Source organism: Ictidomys tridecemlineatus, chromosome X (genome assembly GCF_052094955.1).
Source record: "Ictidomys tridecemlineatus isolate mIctTri1 chromosome X, mIctTri1.hap1, whole genome shotgun sequence".
Lineage (NCBI taxonomy): Eukaryota > Metazoa > Chordata > Mammalia > Rodentia > Sciuridae > Ictidomys > Ictidomys tridecemlineatus.
Genome location: NC_135493.1, coordinates 38,149,503 through 38,159,291, shown reverse-complemented (window position 1 = coordinate 38,159,291; position 9,789 = coordinate 38,149,503).

The window sequence follows — 9,789 nt, the reverse complement described above, 5'->3', positions numbered from 1 at the left end:
TTATATCAATAAATATGTCTTCAATGAATAAATATGTTTTCTGGCATTGGTATACACTTTTAGACATTCATAAAAGTCTTAACTACAAAATGTGTCCAAAACTTGAAGATAGAATTCATGGATTGCTATTTTTGTGAGTGCCCAGATTTGAAACACATAGAAAACTCATGCAATTCATTATAACTATTTTGATGATATGCCTTGGTACAATGCTCTGAATTCATAAAAACTACCACTGAATCCATATAATGTAACAGTCCTACTATCATTGGCTCCCAACCTTCTGGGAGTTTATAATACCCTGCTATTATTAGCTTGCTTTTATGCCATCTCTCCCTTTTCTTCAAAATGCTTGGATGGCATATATTTTTTTTAAATTAAAGTGACTTATATTTAATTTTGTTTTGAGAAGTTTTCAAAAAGCTCATGATGATCCTCAGGATAATTGTAGCTACCCTAGAGGGTGGCAAATTTAGGGCTGGGAATCACTGCTTTGTAGCCATCTGTATGATACTTTTCAATAGCTCTTCACTAGTTCTGTAATGTATTATTCTCACAATGTGAACAGATCTTTTCTATCAATAAGGAAAGCATAATTTTGTTAATGATAGGTAAGCACCTTATTATCTGTATTTGGCAGGTTTAAACATATTGCTGTCTTTTGGAGAAAAGTAGCTGTTTCCAGATGTCATTAAAGCCAGCATTACCACTGACAAAGCTTTCTCACAAAGTATCTTACAACAGTTCTGTGTGCTGTCAGCTGCTTGTACCAAAAATTCTGTGGGAGTAAGGGCCCTGTGCTTTCTAATTGCTAACTGCTTTGATTACAACCTCCTGCTCAGATATTACAGTGAGTGACATTTCCATCTATACCACATGATTCCATTGATACACATTTTCTTCCCTTAGAACCCCAATGCTTCAGTGTTATGATACTTTTGAACTTTGTGAATACTTGCCCAGAATTTTGCCACCTCTATCAGAAGCATGTATAAAATTTGGGCTGTTGAAAACTGACACAATGTGTTTTGTTTAATCTGGAAATATTAGATTTAATTTCTCCTTTATAGATTTATTTGTGTGCATATAATAATTTTGAATACATAGATACCATTTTTTGGCATTTCTCATTTATTTGGGCCAGTTTATCATCCAAAAGAGTAATTTTGTAGTAACTTTTCAGAATAAATGATTATTATAGTAGCATCTCAGTACAAAAGATTAATTATTAAAGTAAGTTCAGTATATTTTGCACCAGATCCAACGTTACTTTTTTATTTAGTAAAACCATGGCCCAAGGTCTTTGTGGAACTGATTTCCCTCCCAGTTCTCTTATTCACTTAGACTTTTAATACTATAACCCATCAGGAAAACAAAATTAAAAAGCTGGTAATAATTTAGGTGACTTACTTTTTCTTCTGACCTATCTGAAGAAATCCCTTTCTTCCTGAGCACTCAGCTTTCCTTTCCACCCCTATAACCTAGAATCCAACAAAACAATCATGATCCATGCCAACTATGAATTTGCTTTAAGCTGCAATTTACATACTGTATTGCTAAATCTGAGTTTTAGGGGGAAAAGTGGAATTAGAGTGTCATGATACTATGCTGAGAATATGATTGTTGATTTTTTTTTAGTTGTAGATGGACACAATACTCTTATTTTATTAATTTATTTTTATGTGATGCTGAAGATTGAACCCAGTGCCTCACACATGCTAGGTGAGTGCTCTATCACTGAACTACAGCCCAGCCCCATGATTGTAGATTTTTAAAAGGCAAATTACTGATGTATCCATCCTACAGATTACTGAATAGCCATTGAAAAGAATGGTCTTATTTCTTAACATTTATTTTTTAAAATTTTTATGCACATTTTATTGTTTTGATTAGATATGCATGACAGTAGAATCCATTTTAATATAATAATAAAAGCATGGAATATATCATGTTCTAATGGATGTACATAATGGTGAGATTCACTGTGGTATATTCATACATGTACATAGGAAAATTAGGTCAAATTCATTCCACTTTCTTTCCTTTTCCCATCCTCCTCCCTTCCCTTTGGAAAGATGTCAAAGACATAATCTTGGGTAGAATTAGAAAATCATAAAACAGTATGCATAGGTATAATTTATGTAGAAATACATATGTATTATTATGTACAAATTCACATGTATGTATACATAGGAGTTGGATATAAACCAAATTGTTTTTTGTTGTTATCCATGGGAAGGGAAATACAATGGGTGGGGAAATAGGTGCAAGGAGAGATTTTTTACTTTTAGTATGTACTTTCGTAAATTTGAATTTATTTCAAGTATAGATTACTTTTATTATTTAAGAAACAATTTTCTTTAAATGAATCCCTTTATGAATATTCACTCTTACCATCCCCAGCACTAAACTATTAAATGAGCAAGATAATTTCAAGACTTTGTTGACCTCAAAATAGTAACAATGATACTGTCATTTGTTCAATGCTTGTTTTAAGACTTTTTCATAGGAATTAATTAATATATTCTTTCTAATAACACTATAAGATAAATTCTGTTCCTCAGCTCCCCAAAAAACAATGCTGATAGATTGATTTGTGAAAGACCACATAGCTGATATCTTAGTCTGATCAGGCTGCTATAGCACGAATAAAATAGACTGAGTGGCTTAAACCACAATTTAATTCTCAGAGTTCTGAGGCTGAGAAGTATCAGGTTGCCAATTTGGTCAGGTTCTCCAGTGAGTCTACTTCCTGGTTTCCTCACATGGCAAATCCACTTACCTCCAAAACTCAATTACCTTGCAAAGACTCACCTCCAAATAACACTGCATTGGAGATGAGGGCCTCAAAAAGAAATTTTTGGAAGACATAAACATTGATTTCATAGCAACTGGTAAAATAAGTTGAGCAGGGGTTTTAATTTGGATTTGTCTGGCTCTTAAACTATGTTTTTGTTACTGAACACCATAACCTAACTGCAATTACATAGAGTTACTATGGTGTCAGTGACTGTACAAAGTACTTTGATACTATATTCATTTATTCCTCACAACAACCCTAAACGTTACATATTATCATCATCATCTTTATTTTTATTATCTCCATTTTGTTCAAGTGAGGAAACTGAGATGCATAAATATTATATTACTTGCCTAATGTGTAAATGATAGAGCCAGAATCGGAACCCAGGCAATCTTATCATACATGCTACTGCATCTCTAGGTATCACATATAAAAGAGTACTCTGTCCTCTCCTCCACTTCCCTCATTCCCATTCACCTATCAAGGACATTAAGAAAATGATGATGTGTACAAGCAGAAACTAGACTTAATCAAACTAAATATACTCATGATTCAAAGAAATCCTGCTCTCTCTCTCTCTTTTTACAAATTAACTCTTAAGAAGGTATACAATTCTCATGAGGATTTATTTCAAAACTGAAGTGAAGTGTTCCCAACTTGAAATCTAGAATAAGGTAAATGTCTTCTTAAGTTATCCTTGCCCCCTTTTGAGAATATGAAACAGTAGAAATGTACCAGAAAAGAGAAAATACAACCGGGCTTGATGTTTTTATCATTGATAAAGGTCTTCCAATTTCAAATAAAATTTACCTTATTTCTTTTTTTAATTGTTTTTTAGTTATAGGTGGACACAATATCTTTATTTTATTTTCATGTGGTGCTGAGGATTGAACCCAGTGCCTCATGCATGCTAGGTGAGCACTCTACCTCTGAGCCACAACCCCAGCCCTTTACCTTATTTCTTAACTTGATAAAAGACAATTACAAAAACTCCACTACTAACACCATATTTAATGGGGACCAATGGAAAGCTTTCCAACCAACATGAGGAACAAAAGAAAGAAGTTCACTTTCTCCACTTCTACCTAACATTATACTTGAAGTTCTTGCCGGGGTAATTAGGCAAGAGAAAGAAATATAAGGTATCCATATTGTAAAGCAAGAACTAAAACTCTTCTCTACTCACAAATGACTTGATCTTATACATAGAAAACCCTAAAGAATTCACAAAAATAACTTTTAGATTTAATAAAGTCTTTGGAAAATTTGCACAACTAATATTTAAAATTCAGTTATGTTTATATACACTAGCAATGAAGCATTTGCAAATGAAATGAAGACAATAATTCACTGTTTTCAATAGCACCAAGAAGAATAAAATGTTTTTCCAATAAAGTACAAATTTGTGCACTGAAAACTAGAAAACATTGTTGAAAGAAATCAAAGAAAACTTAAGTACACGAAAAAACATTCCATATTCATGTCTCAGGTGACAAAACTGTTAGATAGCAATATAACTAACTGATCTATAAACTCTACAAAATCCTTATCAACATCCCAGCTGGATTCTTTGCAGGAATTACAGTGATTCTACAATTCATATGAAATACAAGAGACTTGGAATAGCCAAAACAATCTTAAAAAAAAAAACATAGCTGGAGAATATATACTTTCAACGTGGTGCTGGCAGAAGGATAAAAACATAGATCAACAGAATAGAATGAAGGGTCCAGAAATAAACTTTTAAATTTATTTTAGATTAATTTTTAACAATTGTGCCAAGACATTTCTATGAGGAAGGGATAGTATTTTCAACAAATGATGCTGGAAAAACCTGATATTCACATGCAAAAGAATGAGTTTGGACCCCTTCCTCACACTATATATAAGAATTACCTCAATATAGATAAACGATTCAAATGTGAGAGCTAAAACTTGAGTTCTTCTAGAAGGAAACATTGATATCAATTTTCATGACCTTGGATGAGGCAATACTTTCTTAAATATGATACCATATCACAAGCAACAAAAGAAAAAATCAATACGTTGATGACATCAAAATTGAAAACTTTTTATGAATCAAAGAAAATAAAAATCAACCCCCAGAATGGGATGGGAAAATGTTTTCAAATCATATATATAATAAGTCATTGACATCCAAAATGCATAAAGAATCTTTTAAATTTTTTTTAGTTATAGATGGACACAATATCTTTATTTTGTTTATTTATTTATTTTTATGTGAAAAAAAATGGGTCAGCCCAGCCAGGCATGGTGGTACACACTTGTAATCCAAGTGACTTGGGAGGCTGAGGCAAGAGGATCACAAGTTCAAGACCAGTCTCAACATCTTAATGAGGCCCTAATCAACTTTGTGAAACCCTGTCTCAAAATAAAAAATAAAAAGTGTTGGACATGTAACTCAGTGGTAAAGTGACTCTGGGTTCAATACATGGTCTTCCTGACCCCCCAAAACTGGCAAGATCTGGGGCTGGGATTGTGGATCAGTGGTAGAGCACTTGCCTAGTATGTGTGAAGCACTGGGTTTGATTTTCAACACTGTATATAAATAAATGAATAAAATAAAGGTCCATCAACATCTAAAAAAAGATATAAAAAAACAGGCAAGACCAAATACTTGAGTGCACATTTCTACAAAGATATACAAATGGCCAACAAGCACATGAGAAGACACTAGTCATTAGGGAAATGCAAATAAAAACTCAATGAGATACTGCTTTATACTTCCTAGTATGGCTATAATAAAAAAAGACAGATAATAAAATCTGTTGGAAAAGGTATGAAAAAGTTGGAACACTCATACACTGCTTGTGGGAATGTAAATGCCGAGGTAGAAAATAGTCTGGCATTTTCTCAAAAAACTAAACAGAAGTTTACCATATGACCCAGCAATTTCACACTTATATATTTACCCACAAGAAAAGAAAACATTCCACACAAACACTTGCACATGAATGTTTCTAGCAGCATTGTAGGCCAAAGTGGAAATTACCCAATGTCCATAAGCTAATCAATGGATAAACAAATGATATATCTACACAGTCAAATAATATTTGGCCCTGAATATGCATGAAGTACTGATACATTTTAGACTGTCTCATTATAAATTTTGCATTCTTGTATTTAAATAATGAAATAAGCTTAATATCTCTTTTAAGTATTATTTTTTCAAAAGGCTTCATTTCTTTGGCTATAATTGATTGTAGTAGTAAGAATTTTGCAAATAAAAAATGGAAACAGTATTTATATATTAGGATACACCTATTAGTGTAGATTATACATATATGAGATTTAACATTCTATTTTTGGAATATTTAAGTAACATTTATTTTCAATTTGTGAGACATTAGATGGGAAAATCTAAGTTTTAATATCTAAGTTTTAAAATAATGTATGTGTGTCTAAGATATTTTAAAGTAACTGTTGATATGTGTGGTGTGTGTGTGTGTGTGTGTGTGTGTATGTGTGTGTGTGTGTTTATCAGGAAAGAAAAAGTAATGACTTCATAAATTGTGGGATTTTTATACTTTTTGTTTTACACTTTTCAAAATTATTGAAGTTTTTATTTGATTTGATTAGAGCCATTCGAGAGACTAATTCCTTGATGTGAAATGCAAGCGTACTTATTAATGATTATAATTGAAGCCAGTTTTTGCCAGCAAACAATTAGCTTTGGGAACAAACATATATAAATAAGATGTTTGATAACCATCCTTTATTGCTTTAGACATTAAATAGTATTTGATATTTAGGTTTTACATATATTTAATCCAGTCATTAATTAGAGTTGCATTTTCAAAAAAAAAAGACAAATCTCACTGAGCACATTTCTTCAATTGTATTAAGGATGAAGCTTATCCAACTACGAGAGAGAAATCTTCTGTGATTAATGTGTGGAGGAGAAAACAGTATGTTCTCCCCCGGTGACTGCAGGACATGTTCTTACACACCCACTTTGTGTGGGAGGCAGAGTGGTTATACTTGCCCTTCTTAGATTTCTTCTCAAAGCAAGGCCTTGACCTCATCTTCCCAACTTACTTTCCAGTCTACTTCTTAGAGCAGTTGGGCTTACCAGAGTCCCTGGGATAAATTTTGCAAAACATATTTGCCTGCCTTATGTCTCCCCACTGCAGATTTGTCTCAATAGGATGATTATTTCTATGGTAAATTCAAGTATGTGCATTTTGAAAAAAATTCTTGCCATTTTGTGAGAGGAATTATATTTAATATTTTTTTAAAAAAATATGTGATATTGATGCTTATCACAGGCTAAGAGCACTCAACTGTCTTTGAGGCACTAGCAGAAAAACTGAACTGTGTGACATACTTAGAATTGCTGGTAGTTTTTCCATAATTTTTAAAAACTGGGCATAAATATCAAATTGAGCATAAATTTTAGAAAGTGTTCTGAGCTTAATGGCTGTAAGAAGTTTTTGCACCTTTTTAGTTTGGAAGGGGTAAATTATGTTCAAAGAGCTATAAGATTACTTTCTAGAGCTGGGAAAATCAGTATCCATAATCCTAACATTTATTAATGATAAAAGCTAACATTTTTGAGTGCTTACTATGTGCTAGGCCCTATTCTGAATGCCTTATGTCTGTTTCCTCTTATGAGCCTGAAAACCACCTGTAAGATCTCATTTTACAGATTAGCAAAGCTGAGGATGATCGATTGATTTGTAGGAGGTCACCCGTTGGCCATTTGCAAAGCCATGATTCAAACTCACTTTTGCTTGATTACAGAGCCATTGCTCTTAAAGATTAGCCACACTGACTATACTTGCTTTTGAAGGTTATGGAGCCCACTCCTATCTGTCCTCATGACAGACTTTATTAAGTATGAGAAAGGCTGAAAAATGGAGAAGAAATTTTGTAAGATGGAAACCTGATGTCCTTTGAACAATGAGGTAGGCCAAGCTCAGAAGATAGGCTCTAGAATTTGGAAAGGGAACATGCCTTCTCCTTGCTCTCAAGGAGAAACTCAGAGCTTATGTGGGTCCTGCTTTAGGCCCAAGAAAGAAGTTTCAGTCATGTGATGGAGCACCTCCTGCCTGGCAAGTTGTAACAAAGCCATTATTTTGTCTGAGACACCCTTCTATAATGCATAGGCCAGGCAGTGATATGCACTGCTTTAAGCACTTTATAAAATTAACTCTTAAATTCTATAACAACTCTTTAGAAAAGGGTACTACTACTACCATCCCTGTAATACAAAACAAACTAAAGATCAGAGACATTAAGTAATGTGTTCAAACTCATACAGCTGATAAGTGCCGGAGCCAGGCTTTGAACCGAGGTATGCTGGATCCAGTGGTTATGTTATATACCTCATCTTAACACAGAAACTTGATTTTCCTTTCTCTTATGCTTGCCATTCTTTTTCAACCACTTTTTGGCAAGATGGTTATGCTAGCAAATTTTCCTGACCCTACTGGGATTTTTCTTCATCCATGTCTTCCCAAGTATTTTGTGCAGTGTCCTTGAGCCTCTTTCCTCATTATTTGTATTGCCATTAGTCATGTAAAACACAATATTTTTATTTTCCATTTTTATACATAAATTATCTCATTTCAACATGGGAAGTGAGGATGAACAGTATTGTTTCTATTTGGTGAATGAGGGAATTCAGACAAGCAACTTGCCTAATGTTTCAAACAACAAGCAGTGGCAGAGTGGGCTACAATCCAGGTTCTCTAACTTTTAATCCAATGTTCTTTTCCATTGTGCTATTGACCAAATTTACAAATCCATTCATTCAGCTATTTGTTCATTCATTAATATTGCAAAAATATATTGAGTTCCTTGGTGAATGCTAAGACACTGTGTGGGAAGGATAGTCAGTATAAATATCCTTGCTCTCAAGGAGCTGAAAGCACAACTGAGATAGGGTATTACCATAAAATGTTCAATAACAGTACACAATCACATATACTTAGATCCAAATGAGTATTCTACTACAGTTATGTATGAATTTTGAGACTGGATATGTAGCATCAATGATAGTTTTATCAGGAAGGTGGATCTTGAATTTGGCATAGACAAAGATGCTTAGAGCTTAGAGAGGACATGAAAATAGAAGGGAGGTCAGTAGAGTAGAGGAAGGGGACCGGGGTGGGGGAGGAAGGAAGGGAAAGGGAAATGAAGTTGACCAAATTATGTTCTGGGGGTGTACAAATATGTTGCAATGAATCACACTATTATGTATAATAATAGTGTACCAATAAAAATTAATTTTAAAAGAACTTAAAGAAGAGTAAGAAGGAGAAAGGAAAGCAGTAAGGATGATTTTGGGGTTTCAAATTTGAGCAAATGGCTATAAATGAAACTAAGATGCAAAACCCAGGACAAGTAAAGAAATGTTTTGGAGGGGAGAGTTGGATGAGATGATGAATTTGAAGCTGACATTTAGAGGTAAGGATACCAGTTAGGAAACTATTGCAAAAGGCTAGGTGAGACAGGATAAGAGCCTAGATTGGGAGGCAGCAATAGGAATGGAAAGGAAATGTTGAGTTAAGAGTCATTATAAAAGGACTCTAGAGTTGAAAGGTAGAGAAAAGCTAGAAGCCTTATATCTCTTCTGTTCTCTATCTTCTTGGCTGAAAATATTATTTCTAGACTGATGACTCCCAGATTTGTATCTCAAGCTTGGAGCCCACCATACTTTTATATCCAACTGCCTGCTCAACATATCAACCATGGACAAAGCTGAAATCCTGATTCTCCTACCTCCAAACCTGCACCAAAACCCAATGTACTAGCCAAACCTGCTCTTTACGGTCTTCCTTGTCTCAGTAAATACTAACTTTATTCTTTCTGTTGCTTAGGCAGAAGATCTTGGAATCATTCTGGATTTTTCTGTTTCACAACCTACATTTATTCTATCAGAAAAATCGTGTTGGTTCTACCTTCAGAATATTTCTATTGTTCATCACCTCCATTGGTACCATCCTGGTTTATATTACAAT